Here is a 17,499-nt window from a genome sequence, read left to right as displayed (position 1 = left end):
AATGGAATTACATAAGAAAAGTGTATCCTGAGTCTCTGTTAGCGATTATCACCCTAACTAGACACTGCACAGATGACAGCGCCCATTAGAAAAGACCTTAATCAAAATTACCTCAGTTCCAGTTGAGTTCCCCAGTGCAACAGCCCAATAGCCTTCCATACTAACACAGGGAAAACACAATGTTGTGTTGTCTTGTAAGAAGAAACATATGGTAAATCATACTCAAGTGCGAAAAATTAGATCTCCATCAGTCACTCTAAGAAAAAAATGAGGCCAGAGATCAGTATAATATCTCATCGTTCTATATACATAAATCACCAAGCTGAACAAACATAGAGTGACAAAATGTTCTCTTCACCAAAATGTGCATCACTCATGGCACTTCCAGCCCTTTCCAAATTTCATCCTCTATTAATAAACTTAAGAGGATCCTTTCGAGAGTCACTGTCACCTGTCTTTACTCTGCTGAGCAGACTACTGCCACCAAAATCTCCAAATCTCCAAGCTGTATCTCTGTGCTAGGTCTTCAAGTTACCATAGCTGAGTCATTTTGCTGAATGAATATGTATTAAGCAGGCAACTATGTGCAAATCAAAAATATGATGTTTATCTACAAATATGGAGTGAGATGTAGAAACTCCTGCCAGTCAGATTTTTGCAACAAGAAAATTAACTGGGCATTTCTTGCAAATCTAATTTTATGATAGTCTTAAAACATTTTGGAACAAACATTTTTGTTTGCTTTTCCATGTAGTTCTGTTGCATATGTGGAGGCGATGAATATATATTAGAAATATATATCCTATTGTATTTTATAGTGTCTGTATACTGAGGTAATTTAGCAAATAATCTTTTCAGCATTTTGTCTTTGTCAATGGCATTTTACTGTCTGTAAGTCCTATATTGTAGTACAAGAAACAGAAGTCCAGTGAGAAATAAGCTTTATCCTTTGTTTTTAAGATTTGGAGTAAACCTCTTAATGCTAAACAGGATTAAAACATTCCCAAGTATCTTTAAATTACATATTTTCTTGTCTTTCCTTCCTTTCCTGTATAAAATTGAGATTTTGATCATCCAGTATCATTCTTGGAGCTGGTAGAACCACCTATACTTAAGGTTGCCTGAAAATTCTCATTATAAAACCCGGTTTTCCTTTGTCTATAAGTGTGCCAAACTTCAGCCATTTGAGCAGAAGTTTTCCAACTGAAACTTTAGTTTTTGTGTGAACCTGTACTGATATTAAGGTAGGATATATTATCCATTTTAGCCTATAAATATTTGAGATTTTTAAAAAGTTAAATTTGTTCCTTCCAGTTGTTTTTGTTTAATGTTGAATTTATGTAAAAGCTATGTATGTAGATGTTATAGCCACTTCTCATTAACTTGTTTAATCTCTGGCATCTTTAGCCTGCAATGCTTCCATTTTTTTGCCCATATGATTCTATAAGTGGCAAAACATCCTTTTATGTACATAAAAAAAGAACATCTGTTATGGCGCAGGAAAACTATAATGGTACCCAGCTGATAGTATAGAAGAAAATGTTGTCATTTTCCTATTTTCTGTGATTCAGCAACCTTAGGGAATCACCACTTGGCCATTAATCCATAATCAGTTATGTAAAAGGAAATGCCATCATGTTATGTGGCAGTAGTATTATCAATAATGCATTGTACTAGCCAATCACATGCTGTCACATCTCCATTTAATCTATAAGTACAAAAAAAAAACACCAGCCCTTGCACTTTGACAATGTGTTGGTACATAAATATTTTCTTTATTCTGAAGTGTTCTGAAGAAAAGTCCTCTCACATTCTTCTTTTATGTTGTACAGCAGGGCAAGTATGGACTGCTGGCCCTTCTGGCATTATTTATGGCAAAGGAGAAAGCTCAAAACATTTAAATGCTCATGCTGTGAGTTCCAACTGAGTGAGGAAGATGTGAGATGTTCTGACAGACCAGCGTAATAGAATTCCACTATGTACAGCTAAACAGAGGAAAGAAGCATGTGTGTGGGTGAGATGGAGGGGGAGGGATGCAAGATGCCAGTTTTTACAGAAGCAAGTAGAATTTTCGAGCTACTTTTATTTTCTGGTAATCTACTGATGTAGCAAACTGTTTAATGTCCTGTAAGTAACAAATGAAATTTGAAATATGATGATGCTCACTAGCAATGAATTGGAGGCCAGAACAATGTGTTCCCTTGTCTGACTCTTCAGGACAATCTCTTTTCTTTGACATATGTAACAAAAACCAATTTTGAAAACAGAAACAAAATCAAATTAGAGTTCACAATCATTCAATTTCCTGCGGTAAAACTAAAACTAAATCAAGCACCATCTTGGGAGATTTTCTTACAGGTGCAAGTATTTTTTTTTCCCTGGTAGGGAAAACTGAAGTAACACTTGTTCCCACTTTTAGGGAGTAATGAAAATGTAAACTGAAGACTCATTTGTAAATGATAAATGAGCTGTGATTATGTTAAGTGGTATTAATTATGGGGCATAGCAGTAAATATCGCTGAGTCACTTCTGCCCTCAGCATCACACTTCTGTTCATTATTCTGCACCATCATCAGCAGCAGGTGAACTCAGGTTTATCTCCTTATTGCACGGGAGTGTGCGTGATTATCAATGGTGTGACTTTCCGGTGTCTGTGATGTAAGGTGTTTGTATTGCTGTATCTTGTTTACACTGAGCATTTTTCATATTACTTGGGCAGGTTATTGAAGAAATAATGTATAGTTCAGGGGGAGAAGTGGGGACAGACATCCCCTAATGTATTAAGTACTTAAAGGATTTCTTCTATATCAAGGATGCATGGTTACTCCATTCCTCTCAAATCCTCCTCCTCCTCCTCCTAATTTTTGTTCATTAATATTTTATGGCCTTTTAAAGCAAAACGTCCCTCTTTACTTGTGTTTGACTTCCGTTCTCTCTGTGTTGCAGTATTCTTTGGTACAGATGAAGTGCAGAATCATGTTCTTGCTCAGTGTACTTTTCTTTTAGTAAATTCCCTTGTAAGATTACAGCAGCTGTGCAAAATATGGTGGCTTGTAGTAACCATCAGATCTTTCATTATTTGACGCTGTACTGTGAATTGGAAATAATAGCACATCACTCTTCAGTTTGTTACCCTTGCCCCATAGCACCACCAGGAAAGGAAACGTAGACAGTAGCTTGCAGGATATAATGAATTGTCAGCACCCTAGAGCATCCACCTTACCATATTGTGTTGAGGCAGCTCTTCTACAGTAAGCAGTGGAAATGAAAGTACTAAGTTGTGATTCTTGGGGGACTTTAACTGTGCAGGAATTACACATAATACAGCCTCTGTCTAATTACTTACAGGGGATGAGACTTGAAAACACTGGGCTGACTGTGGTTGGCACTCCAAATGTAATGGAGCAAATCTACCCAAATTGGCTCATTCATGTGTCCCCTTTATTCTCTGACTTTCACTCACCATATGTCATGATTTTATACTGAATATCCCTGTAATGTTAGGTCAAATTCATTTAAGTGTTATGTGTGCATTGAGAATGGGAAGCACTATCTCACTCTGGTCATGTGCTCCTGGTTTATTTTCAGCACACTGGCTTGAATGATAATCTTCAGAATTTAACACCACTGGGATCTGGTCCAAATCACAGATTCAGAATGCATTTTGATACCAACCAAAACTGCAAAGGAATTGTTTTCCTGTTCTGGTCCAGCAGAAGCTTAATCTTGTCAGACAGTTGTTTTTACAGAACTTCCAGCTTAAATGTGGAAATCTCACAGGATCACAATATCTTAAGATTGCAATTTATTAGGAGTGAAATGTTAGGAGAACGGCTTGCAAGTGGTTATAATTAAAAGGGATAGAGCATAATTATAGCTGCAACTAAACAACTAGCCAGCTGAGAATGTTTTTGAGCCCATCTCCATGCCCCACTTGTAAGTGCTGCAACTAGACTCTTGCCCTTTAAGATACATGCGCTCTCGACAGTAGAGGTTATTTTAAGTGGGACTTGTAGCACTGCCTATTATGAAGGTTGCCAGACACTTCCCATTATCAGACCCTGATTTCAGTTGTTTATAACTTGCCAAACTTTAACTGTTCAGATTGGAATTTTTTGTGGTAGGTGTCTGCCTTAGACTGAACTTCACTGGAAAATTTCAGCGAAAATGGATCTGCTGTTTCTGAAAACGAGACTAGTGAAAAAATACATTGTTTTGCTCAAGCTAAAACATTCTTGTGACCTTTTCTTTGAATAGCCAGCACTCACTGCACAAAGAGACTGGGACGAGGAGCTGGGGGTGCAGGAGAGGCACTGAGATTGGACGAATGGGAGCCAGTGGGGAAGGAAAATGTGTCTGTGACCGGGTGGGTGGGGGGTGGAACTGGAAGCCTGGGTTGGGAAGAAAGACAGATGGGGTGAGGAGCCAGGAGGGGAGGAACTGGGAGTGACTGGACAAGGAGACTGTGGACAGAGACCTAAGGGGTTGGGGCTGGGGGGAATGGACGTGGCTGGGCAAGGAGACTGGGCATGTGAAGGTATTGGGACTGGAATGGAGAGTTAAGAGGGGTGGGACTAGGATTTGGTGGGGAAGGAGTCTGGGCTAAGAAGCCTGTAGAGTGGAGACGGGACTCGTTAGGTGAGCAAAATGGGACTGGGATGAGAAGCAGGTGGGCGGGGGGAGAGACGGGACTGAGAGGGGGATGAGTTGAAGAGAAAGAAGGGGTTCTGCTTAGGGCAAGAATAGGCAGAAGTTTCTGTGCCCTCCCCAGAGGCTAGAATGAAACCCAAAAATTCCAGAGTCTCACTATTCCTCTGATGTCAGTGTGACGGGATCCCCAGGGTGCAACCTGGACTGTGGGACTGTTGAGCCCTTCAAATCCACCAATCCGGGCTGCCTCTCACACTGTGATGCTGATATCAAGCTACAAACCTCTGATAGGCACTGCACTTACACAGACATCCACAGGCAGGGGGACACCCAACTGTGTTACATGAATGATGTCCTGGGTACTCATGAACCATCAATAGAGAGGCTCCAGCCAATTCCCTCCAACTCCCCAGCCTTGCACCCCAGAACTGTACCATCTTGCACTGGTCAGAAGCCTGTCCAGTGTAAGTTCATTAAGTAGTTGGTCACTCCCTCAATGTGGAATGGGCACATGCTAGTCTTTGTAAACTGATCTGAAATTTACCAAGCACTTCAACCAAAACACACTGTTTTAGATAAAATATAAAACAGGTCTATTAACTATAGAAAGATAAATTGTAAGTGATTATAAGTAGCATGCATAGAGATCAGAGCTGGTTACTTAGACAAAAATAAATCCATAGTCTAAGTTCTACAAACTAAGCAGGATTTGAATCAAGCAGTGTCTCACCCTGAGAGATGATACAAGCATGTTACAGATCCTCAATAATGGACTCCATTTACAGCCTGGGACCACGCTTCCCCAGTTCAAAGTCTTAGACCTCCAGACATTCCTCCAGGTGCTGAGTTGTGGGGGGGAGAGAGACCAAGTGATGGTGTCATGTCCCCTCTTTTATATTCTTTTCCAGCTTGTTGAAAAGATCTTTTCTGTGACTTGGAGATCAGGCAGTCCCCACTGGTTAAGCAGTCCCCATTGTATATGTGATCTCTCTGAAAAGTCTCTTGGATGGCCGTTGGGATTTCCTTTAATGGGCTATCAGCACATCTGGCTGGTCCTTTGTTGCAACTGAAAGTTTAACTGTGGGCATCAGTAAAACATATAGCAATGCTTCAAAGCTTTACATACGATAGCACATACAATCCAATAGGATATTAATGTTCAACAGATTAAGACTTTTAAAATGATACCTCACAAGGCATACTTTGTACAAAACATATCATCATGTGACAGTGGTGAATATGGGGGTTCCAGGCTGCTACTTTGAGGTACAGAGTGTCATAGTCAGTAAATATCTGTGAACTCCTTGTTCTACAGGACTCCTGACTCATTCAGTGTACACAATGGATCCCTACGGGACTGAATCAGGGTTATGTGGTGAAGGAGACTGTGGGATCCATGCTTCATTTTTTGCAGCATTTGGAAGGTGTGTAGTGAATGAGGCAACTGATTGCAGAAAGAGAAAAGAAGGCGTCATGGTTAAGGCAGTTGAATGCTGCCCAGGAGAACTGGATTCTGTCGGTGCTTCTGCTGCAGATTTCATTTGTGATGTTGGGCACGTCACTTAAACCAAACTTTTCACAGGTGATTGCTAATTCTATGTTCCTTATTTTTTGAATGCCCAACTTGAGACTTATTTGCAGAAGTGCTAAGCACTCACAAGTGCAACTGAAGTCATTAGGAGCAGGCTTCAAATCTATAAAGTGCTATATAATTCTAGGTACTGTGAAGAATCAGGTCATAGGCATCTCAGATTGGGCACCCAAAACCAGTAGATATTTTGACCTTAATTTTCTATGTCTCAGCTCCCCATCTGTAAAACTGGGATAATACCATCTGCTCACCTCACAAGGGTGTTGGTTACTTCTCCTGTTGTTGCTTAGACAGCACAAAGGCCATCTAATGTGTTATGCACCTCCATGATGTTCTGTCCTGAGCCAAATCTGGTATGTTACAGGGTAAAATGCCTGTGAGGGGCATGTTTCTGTTGGCACTATCTAGCCATCAGGTTTTAGGTCTTCTGGGGAATCTTTTCCATTCTGCTTTCATTGGGTCAAAGTCAAAGATGATTCTTGCATGGAAGTTGGTAGGCATTCAGCATAGATACCACTGTAGAGAGCATTCGGTGATTGTTTAAGAGAGTGGGAGCTGTTTAGTTAGAAAAAGGATCTCTTCATTTTACTTGAATTCATACCATTTGATGGTTTTGGTCATTCAAAGATGCTTCATCTGAATGGTGTACAACTGATTTTCAATCTTGACAGTGAGAGGCCATGTTTCAGTCTCGTAGGTCAGAACACTGAGCACCAAACCATTTGTATCTTCATCTCTTTACTTATCAGGGCGTTTGGTTTGTGAAAGACATTCTTGATGAGGCATCCCATTACTGATGACACTTTTGTAGTGCAGCTTTCAAGTTCTTTCTTGATGTCCCATGCTACTGACGACAGAGCGGAGGTAGGTGAAATCACCGACAATCTCAGCTGAATGGTCTTCCACTAAGATATTAGAGCCCCCAGCTTGTTCAAAGTAGCCAACCAGAAGAATTTTTCCCCAATTAATTTTCAGACTGACTTTTGCCAGTGAGCTTTCTAGGGCTTCAAGTGTCACAACTAGCTCATCTATTGATTCAGCAACTAGTGCCACGTCATCAGCAAAATCAACATCAGGGAAGTTCTTATCATTAAGGTGTATGCCTAAAATGCATTTACTTAGTGTCTGGTCAAGTTACATAGTATGATGGTATTGACATGTTTTGGGGTGGCAATGCATCCTTGTTGAACACCTGACCTAATTCAGAAGAAAGCAATTTTTTCCTATTTACAAGAATGCAGCTTGAGGAGTCATCTAATAGGAAATGGAACATTCTATGGAGCTAGTCAGGAAGGCCTGCAAGTTTCAAGATCAGCCAAAGAGATTCCCTGTCAACAGAGTCAAACGCAGCCTTGATATCCACAAACGAAATGTGAACAGGGCACTTGAATTCTTGTGCCTTCACAATAAACTGGCATGCTTCTATGAATATTTGCTCCATTGTGGAACGTCTGGGATTGATGCCAGTTTGTTGCGGTCTTCTCTTGTTCCTTAGGATACCAGTGGGTTGGGCGCCATAAAGCTACATTTCATTAATATTTGTGAAACCGAGAGAGACTGTAGTGAAGACTGCAAGTAAAAAATGCCACAAAGTAATTAATAATTCTGTCTTCAGAGCAGGGTTTGAATAGGGTTCAGTAAATAAGGCCTGGAGCCTGTGATACAGCAGGGACAGAAGGCAGCAGCAGAGTGATAGATGGGTGGTATATAAGCCCCAGGATGATCAGGGCCTTATTCCCTGTGGACTGAGGAGAGGTTACTTACAGGTTAATTAGAGCACCTGGAGCCAATTAAGGACCTGCCAGAGACCTAATAAAAAAAACCCTGTTTCAGTCACACAGGAGGAGGGAAGGAGAGCTGACTGTAGTTTGGAGGAGTTCTGTTTTGACCAGAGTATCAGAGTACATGGGGAAGGAAACCCTGCCCGGGGCAAAGAGAGTAAGAAGCCCGAGAAGCTGAAGGGGCTGGGACCCGGAGTAAGGGGCAGACCTGGGTCCCTTCCCTGCTCCCCTTCTCTCTCACACAAGGGCACTAGCAGAACCATCAATTCCCAAGAATAGGGGCAAGGGGCGGCACCCTTACCCATCACACCAAGGAAAAGCATGGTACCCAACATAATAGTGTGAGCCATTTGCCACAAGCCACACACTGAAGAATGGGAGAAAACAAAGTATTGCATAGCTGCCATTCAATGAGCACAGTCTATTATGTACACTGGATAAGGCCGATTGGCCTGTGGAAAAAATAGTATGTGATCATGCAATTAAAGACACCGTCACAAAGCATACACATAACGGGGCCAAATTAAGGTTGCACAGGCAACCTGAATTCTGGCATTACCTGTCTTTTGAGTGCTTTACTTTGTAACCTTGATAATGCTCTTTTAACATATGCATAATACTGGTATGTATGTCAACAATATAGTCTTTGCTTATTTGGACCCTCTTTCTAAAGATATAGCACTGGTAAATACATTCATTTGGATAAAAGGAGGGATCTCAGTGCTTCTTAAAAGATTTTTAAAAAGTGTTTTTCAACAATTTTTTTCAAGCTAGTCTAGGATCTTGGGGAGGCAAGAATTTGTTCTTTTTAGTGGTGGTGATTAAGTTATGTACATTTGTATAACTTTTATGAATATCTGTAGTTTTGTTAATTGTTTTGTGAGTAAAATTCACAACTTGAATGGTGCTGCAGCCCTAAGCTCATTTACTCCTGAAATACTGCACGTGCTAAAAAATAGCATGTATCTGGTATGGAAAAAACTCCCTGAAAAAAGCTATCATAGCAACATAATCTGAGCACTGGAAAATCCCAGAAAAGATCCATGCAGCTTCCGAGAGCAAGGTAGAAGATGTCGCTATTTGTGTGTAGTTATTGTAAGATGGTTCAATGTGGGGTACATACGATTATAGTGTAGAAGAAAACATTGAAACATTCACTTATTCCATAACAATTATCTTTAGGAAATAGTTTGTGCAGGAATATCTAAATGAAAGTAAATCATTTAATCATTAATATTCTTAAAAATTAAGATTTTTTGCATTCCTTTATGCCACTTTTGTAGAAATTTTACCAGTTTCCAAAATAAAAAGACTCACGGGTTAAGCTTTATGTTTTGTCTTGCTCTGTGGGGAGAAATATACAAAATGAGATCTCCCATTTACTCAGTCCCAGATACTATGACCTAGTCACTTTCTCTTTTCTTTGTTTTACTCACTGACTGAAAGGATAGGCAGCCTCTACTGCTGTGTGTGATTTGTACTCAGTTTTTCTAATCAGCATTTGCCAACACTAGTAAAAGGGAAGAGTTATGAAAGAGAGGCAGCAAAGTGTTAGATTTGATTCCTTTTTGGCTTATTGCTTAGTTTTGTTTTTGTTTTTCTTTCTTTAATATAAAATGGCGAGGAACATCTTGCACTGCATTCACTGTTGGTAAGCCAAGTGGACAGATATTGAGTATATGTTTGTTTGCTTGTTTTTACCTCAGGAAGCTCACAGAGATTTCAAATGCCAGCTTAGTGTTAGCTAAGACACTCTTTAATAGTTTGCAGGAAACTAAAATCTGTAGACATTACCGGCGGTAAAACCTAAGAAAAGGTTATGCTGGAGCTTTCTTTGCCTCTTCACAGTCTTGACACCTTCTTGTATTTTAAATCAAGAAGATGGTTCTGTGAATAAGATATAGTATACATGCTGGATTTGTGATGAGAACCACTCTCTTCTGTAATCCTGTTATAGCGGAGACTGCCACAGTAATCCAGTAATCTTATTAAGAAGAATATTTTACAAGAAAACAAATTTGGCTTTATGGAATCGATCCTCCTATCAATACGTTGGTGAGTGATGCAGGTTCTGTAATTCCTATTAATGCAAACTTTCCTTTCCTCCCACATTATTATTTATTATTACTACAGGCACCTATTATCATGGTATCTATGCCTACAATGGGACGGGAGCTTCCTGTGTGTTCAGCGTGTTTTCTGATGAGTTGTTGTGTAGAAACCATTCTGTATAGCCCTAGTTAAAACATCCTGGAAACACAGGGCTTTTCTACATAGGGCTTTAATCTGCAGCTTTTTGCTCTGTGCCAGGTACCATACAGTACACAAGCCACAGTAAAAGTATGCACATGGGACAGCATGCCCTATGTCAATGCTCACTGTTGTGTACACACAGTGGTGATTTGCTGTAAACTGCAGGTATAGCATTCTTGGAGGTTATTCTGTGCTGAGCAGTGTGTATTCTGGGATTTTTCTCACAGTGCATTGTGGGATGCACAGTGGAAGTGAGGATAGTTCAGATTTTTAAAAAATCCCATGATTCATCTGTCTCTGCCCTATGCTTCCTCTCTGGGTAGGCTAACACTGTTTTCTAATTGCTGTTGGTCAGCATGTACCCAACAATATCCATGCCACTGTGCTGGCAATCTCAAATACACAGAGGCTGCTCAGGCTGTATTTCAGCACTCAAAGATGGATCAGTTCAACTTGGGACTGTGCCTACCACACCCCTGGGCAGATGACGTGGCAGCAGCAGCTCCTCAGCAGCACCTGGAACTGAAACATGGACAAAAAAGAAGAGGAAGACACCAAGCATACTGACCGGCACTGTGGGCTAACTTCCTGGTTTAAATAGTTGATGTGAACCAATCAGGCTGCTGCAGGGTTTTGTCACTCTGACCTCTTTGGGCAGTCCTTCCTGTGGTATCTAATGCTCCAGGAATGGGTGGGTGGTGCTTCATATGGCTCAACACGGAGGTGTTGGTTGCCCAAGACCCCCCTCCCCAACCCCAAGTTCTAGACCCGTGGATCCTTACACCAGTAAACTGTACTGTCCAGGGGCTGCAGAACATGGCTGGGTGTTGGTTTACAGTGTTGTATTGCCTGCTGCCTTAATAGTACTATGCATTGCAATAGGGCATTGTGGCTTTGTACGCCCTCCAGGAATTGCCTCCGTATTACCATCCTTGACCATTGTAATGCTTTCCTTGGCAACTGCCAGGCTTTCCTTTGCCACTGCCACAATCTCCTTGGAATTCTCCTGATCAGAATCAGGCTGTCCCTCCATCCCCAGATACTGCCTCCACCTCTCTGCATTTTGGGGGTGTTTTGGGACTCTGTATTGATGTCTGTAATATTTCATCATGAGTTTTCCATTTTCTCCCTTTCATATTTGCCAGACTGTCCTTGAGGGTCTGGCCAATGCAGGTGCCATAGCTGTGGAGGTATTAAAAATAAAAGACCAGCGGTTATTGTTCAAATTCTAGGGAGCCTGTGCTAGCACTTTTTTAAATGCATGTGTAGCTTTACCGCCCTGAGATTCTTCCCAGTCTTGGGAGAACTTTGGAGACGGTAAGTGGTGTGTGCATGAGGAGGGCTGTATTAGGATTTCTGTCTGTGCAGTATATGCTGTTTGGCTTTACAGTTGTGCATCTGGGGGGTTGGGGGGGCATTGGGGAATTTTGTTCCCTGTTTGGCTTTGCAAGTTTTTTTGTGCCTTGGAGGGGCTTATTTGGTGTCGGCGGGATTAGCAGGGTGAATCTGGGGATGAGCTGCTTAGTAATCCTTCCTACATCCCCTTTAGGCTGTCCATGATGTTAATCATGAGGCAGGGGATTAGGAGGCAGAGAATGGCCTTGTTCAAAAAGGCAAAGGACAGACTAGCAAGATACCGTGTGAAGTTATTCCCCAAGAATAACGTCCCCCCAGAAGTGTTCCAGGAGTGGAAGGGGGTCACAAGCTCTACGGGGGAGAGGGATGGCTGTGCAGCTGTTTCTCATAATCTCTGAATCAAAAGTGAGCGGTTTCTCAGCCTTAGATTTTGCTTTATCTCCCCTGAAGACATGTTAAAAGTGCAGAAAAAAATAGACAGGAGTCTGTAATGATTACCTGAAGCACTTGCTGTTACCAGTCTGTAAAAATGCGTGTTACAGGGCATTTACAGGGGAGCTGCAATCTTTGTAGCATTAAGAGCATGCATTGCCAATGTCTACCCGATGTAAAGTGAGAACATTAGGCGAACTTCTTTTCCTGTAGCAAGTGTCTCAATATTCTTTTGAATTTTGCACAAAAGAATGTTTTCCTTATTTGAATCTGCCTTGGGAGTTGGTGGGATAGAGGCTGCGGACATACAGTGTAGCTGACAGCCATTTTGAGATGGTGAATGTAGCTTTTGGAGGGGGCGGAGGGAGGGAGGGAGGGGTGGCATTTGCCAGCAGGACTGCTGAAGGAAGGGAAAAGGAAAATAAATACATGGGCATGTTCCCTCCATTGTGTGGGCCTGAAAATAATTGGTAGCTGGGGCTTTAGCATGAGATGGAGCTGATTGCTTGGCCGGAGTAGCTGCCATTTTGGAAAGGTGTACATTGGGAAGGTGCACAAACGGACAGTATGAGTCAATGGAGGGAGGTGGGGACCTCAGACTCAGGTTTCTAGCTCGCATCCACCTACAGTGGCTGCAGCTGAGCCATTGGGGCTCTTGGAACAGAAGCTAGCATGGCAGTATAACATCGTCACAATACATTGAAACATAATTATTAAATTATTACCAAAATTATATTAAAAGATTTACATGCCGAGGTTCCCGCCATAGGATCAGCCTCCTTAGTCCTGGTCCCTGGTTGCTGCCTGGGAATCAGGCTTGCCTTTCTCTTGGTCAGCATCAGTGCCCTAAACCCCAAAGAGATCCTAACTTTCTGGGGAGATCGCTTAACTTCCCTCTTGGTGCTCATCCTCTGATGAGTCTTGCTGCTCGTTCTTGGGAGGGACAGGCAGAAAGCAGCCACCACACTTCACAAGGTTCCTGGGTCGTGTGGTTTGGTAAAATCCTGTCGAGCTCCTCAAAAAATGGACAGGTTACACGTCCCCTGCCAGACCTTTTCCTGTTATCCCTCATTTTCATGTAGGTGCTCCTGAGCTGTTTGCTCTTTATCCAGCACTGTTCAGCATCCTGCTCATGGCCTCTCATGGACATCTATCTATCAATGTCCACGAAAGGTCTATATTCCAGTGGCCGGCTGCAGGAGGTTCCTGCACCGATGCGTCTCCCTAGATAGCGATGAGATCTAAGTGCGCCTCCGAGCAGCTGCTTGAGGCATGTTGTAGGGCTTCTGGAGTCTTATCGCAGATATTGTGATAAACTGGAATCCAGGAGCAAATGGAGAAAATCTGGCTGAGCGCCAGTTTATAAACTGGGGAGGGGACATCCAGTCAGTTTGACCCCAGAGCAGGGCACACAGGTTAACAGACAGGTCAGTAATGGTCGCCCACAAAGCAGTGTGGGGGTAGCAGCTGGAGGATTCAGCATTGTGTGCTGAATAAGATATATTATATTGCAACAGCATTGTGTGCACACGAACAATAGCCTGGACTAACTCGCTTCACAGCAGAGTTATTTCAATTTGAAAGAGGACTTCAGAGTTTGCAATAAATATGGAGTCAGTGCACTACAATGAATTGTGTCGGCTGTATGCAAGTCTTTTAAAACTGGATTAATTCCATTTAGTTCTAGAATGGCATTTAAATATTTTTATTATTATATGATTTCTTATTTACAAGCTGCCAAGGAGCTTAGGTCATTATAAACCTTAGTAATTGATTTATCATGATCTAATGGCTTGTGTTACACTCTGTGTAGCGTGCATTTGGTTTTTGCATTAATGTGCTGTGGTGGTGTTCTGCTTCTGCTTCAGTCATCCATTTGCAATGGGATCTAGTTTCAAACATAGTGGAAGTTATGCATAGCAATGTTTCTAAAAGGTCATACGAATTTGCTAAAAGGTTCTTTTCAGTGCAATAAATGAATGCTATGGATGTTATCCTGGAAGATGCCCAGTGTGTTCAGCTCCCCGTACACTTGGAGCTAATGGTAATGAGCACCTTGCAAGATGTCCAGCACTTTCAGGACCGGGCCATTCATTTCTTTGAGCAAACAGGAGTTTGAACACTTTTTATTAAAATGATTACTCAAGGAGGATCCTAGAGATTCCTGCTCCACCCACCACTGGTCACTCTTGTTTTCACTTCAGAAGATTTATTTCCTGCAGACTTTTTTTTCCCTTCAGGCTGTGAGTTCTCTCTAGTCTGTTCTTTAGTGGGGTTTTCATTAGGATATAAGTAACTTTGAAAACTCAGGATGAGTAGTGTTGCTTTACCCAATCAGCTCTCACCCTGGAGGATTTTACCAGGGCAGTAGATCTCTAAGATGATGCTTGGCTGCATGTTCCAGTCAGAGCAAGTCACAGGGTAATCCTCAGATAATTATTCTTTCAATATAAATCCCTCTCTTTCTACTTCTCCTCTTAAACTATTTTTAAAAAGTCATGTCTATAACAATAACAGCCCTCACATTATAACAAGGGAGTCTTTTCCTCTTAATTGGGCAACATACTCCTTCATGCAAAATCCTCACTGCCCAGGCCCTGAAATGCCTGCAGGATCGTGGGCTTTGTAATTAATTGGGAAAAGAGCAGCCTCTCCTCACCACAGAGAATTCTGTACATAGCTGTAAAAATAGACTCAATGTAGAGGAAGATGTTTCTGTCACAGGAAAGGAAGGATTCTTTGATTGCAGAATTGACTAAAGATGAAGAAAGGAGAAGGCTGACTGCTTGATTGCATACAAACAGGGATTGCTCATAATTGTCTTCTAATCAAGTCTTAAATAATGTTAAAAAAACAAACAATAAATGTAGGTGATAAGCATGCACTTTTGAAATGGTTCAGCTCCGATCTGGAAATTGATTGGTTATCACTGGCATGACTGATGAGTGATTAGCGGATCCCCTCTGTCACAGAGCAGCTTTTCTCTTATCACCAAGGGTATCTCTACGCTGCAAGTGAAGCTGCGATAGTAGTGCAGGTAGCCATATCCCTGCTAACTTTAATCTAGCTAGGATAGTCCTAGGTAACAGTAGCAGGATGGACATGGCAGCACGGGCTTCACCATCGGCTAGCAACCCTTCTGGGGTGCCTGCGAATGTGCTCTTGTTTCTAGCCCCTTCTGAGGCCCATGCTGCCACATCTACATTGCTATTGGTACCTGCTACCACTGCTACAGTCACACCTTTACTTGCAATGTAGATACACCCTCAGCGACTTGGATGGTTTCCTGTTTTTCCATGTTACAGAACATAAGGGGAGCTACAAAAACTATTTATGGAACATTGGTCACTGTCACCCGGCAGCATGTTCATTCTGTCGGACCACGCAGTGGGGTTAGTCCCTGAGCTGGTAGATGGAGAGGAACAGAACTTCTCTCTTCCATTTCCCTGCCAGAGAAATCATTACAGTGGCTGCAAGCCTGGCAAATTGAGGTGTACTCTTAGGACATAATTATGTCCTTGCCATTAATGGGAAGAGGGTGCAGAGTGGAGTTGTAAAGAGAGTATTGGTAAAATAAAGGACAGAGAGAGGGAATACCATGAGTACAGACAAAGAAAAATTGTAACCATATAACTGAGACAGAATCGAGAAGTAGTCATGAAAAGCGGGTTAAGTCACACAGTCCTGATGTACAGTATAACATATTGTAAGCAAGTCCATTGCAATGGAGATTAAAAAGAAAGCAGCACTGGCAGCACAAAGTGGGGTTAGAAAATAATGATGTACAGCTAATATAATTTCAGATGGTAAAAGAACATTGAGATAAAACAGAAGGCAGGAGAAATCTCAAACATACAGGCAAGTAGACACAGAGCATCTATCACGGTATAGTTATTATGCCAAATTTCACGAAAGCTTATGCTCAAATAAACTGGTTAGTCTCTAAGGTGCCACAAGTACTCCTTTTCCTTTTGCGGATACAGACTAACACGGCTGCTCCTCTGAAACCTGACAAAATGAACTGTTATAGTACAGTCTACATTCTAAAATGCTAGTGCCATGTTTGTGCATGTTCACAGAATTATGAAATTTTCCACTTTTTTCTGAATTAAGTTAAAAGCTGGCTGTCTTGTTGTTTATGCAATTTAATTAAGTAATGTTGAAGCTGACTAATAACTTACTTCTAGAATGTGACATGTTGAGGCCTGATGCTCCCGCTGTATGTGATTTTTCCAGAATAGGGGCTGGGAAATGTACATTTTCATTCATCAGGTTTCTTCTAGTAGTTTTCTATCAGGGTGTTAGGTTTTGTTGTTCCTCTCAGCCACCACAGAAATGGAAGGAAGATCAGATCCAGCTATTATCTTAATTCCCCACTGAAAAATAAAGAAATACATCCAATTCCCCAAAATCCCACATGATGTTTGTGGGAGTCAGGAGAGGCAAGTGTCATCCATGAGCAGGCTCTGTTTCTTCTCATTGGCACTAGGCCCCATTGCTAAAAGTTTCTGTAAAGCTGCTTCCCTCTGGCTTCTCCCCTCAGGGATTTCACAGTGTGGACGGGAGGCCTTGATCCTGCACCTTGATTTCAGTGGCAGAGTTCCCATTGGCTTCAGTGGTGCAGGATCAGATTCTTAGGAAAGATGCTGTAACCAGGTCAATTCCTGTTAAAACTGCCTTGCTCCCAGGGACACTACAGAGGGCAAAGGGGCTTCTCTGATGTCAGGGGAAAAGTGGAGCATGGTGCAGAGTTGGCACTTGCCCCTTCCCCCCCCTGCCACATCCTCTGGGTTATGCTACCCTGTACTTGTCAGAGGGCAGCACGGACCCTTTAAACATTAATATGGAATAAACAGATATTTTTTCCCAAGCCATAACTAGGTATGTGAATGGCATCTCCCTTTATTTTTGGAGATGTTTAAACAGGTGTGCAATGCAGATATTGGGAGGTCAGCAGTATCTGTGACCCACAGCAGTGAAAATCTTTCTTGAGCCTTTATAAAACAAAAGAGGGGAAAGAAACTATGTGTACTGACACAATGTGGCTACAGACAGGATGTGATGTAGACATTTATAGAAGAAATTATATCAACCAATAGATAACCAGGAGCGTTACCTTCAGTAAATGCAGTGGCTAGTGTGGTACTAATGCTAATAAAAGAAAAAGACATTTACTGCATGGTAGTATTTATCTTTACCATGGTATTTTTGTTTTTTTCTAAATTAGAATTGGAAATAACAACAATACTTCACCTTATATAGCTCTTTTTATGCATAGATCTCCAAGTGCTTTTCAATGGAAGAGAAAATATCATCCTCATTTCTCAGATGGAGAAACTAAGGCATTAAGAGATGATGTGACTTAGTTAATGTCACACACCATGCCAGTGGCAGAATCAGGCATAAAATCCAGTTCTTCTGCCTCCAACTACAGTG

The 17,499-nt window shown here is 41.8% G+C and overlaps 1 protein-coding gene across 8 annotated transcripts in view; it reads left to right on the top strand.

Annotated features, from left to right (window-relative positions):
• Nucleotides 1–17,499, top strand: part of PLD5 (phospholipase D family member 5) — a 270,448-nt gene that overhangs the window by 219,798 nt on the left and 33,151 nt on the right. The window lies entirely within an intron of this gene.

The sequence above is a fragment of the Chelonia mydas genome, chromosome 3 (genome assembly GCF_015237465.2).
Source record: "Chelonia mydas isolate rCheMyd1 chromosome 3, rCheMyd1.pri.v2, whole genome shotgun sequence".
NCBI classification, from domain to species: domain Eukaryota; kingdom Metazoa; phylum Chordata; order Testudines; family Cheloniidae; genus Chelonia; species Chelonia mydas.
The sequence above is the reverse complement of the archived record's forward strand: the minus strand, read 5'-3'. Positions and strand labels throughout refer to the sequence as shown.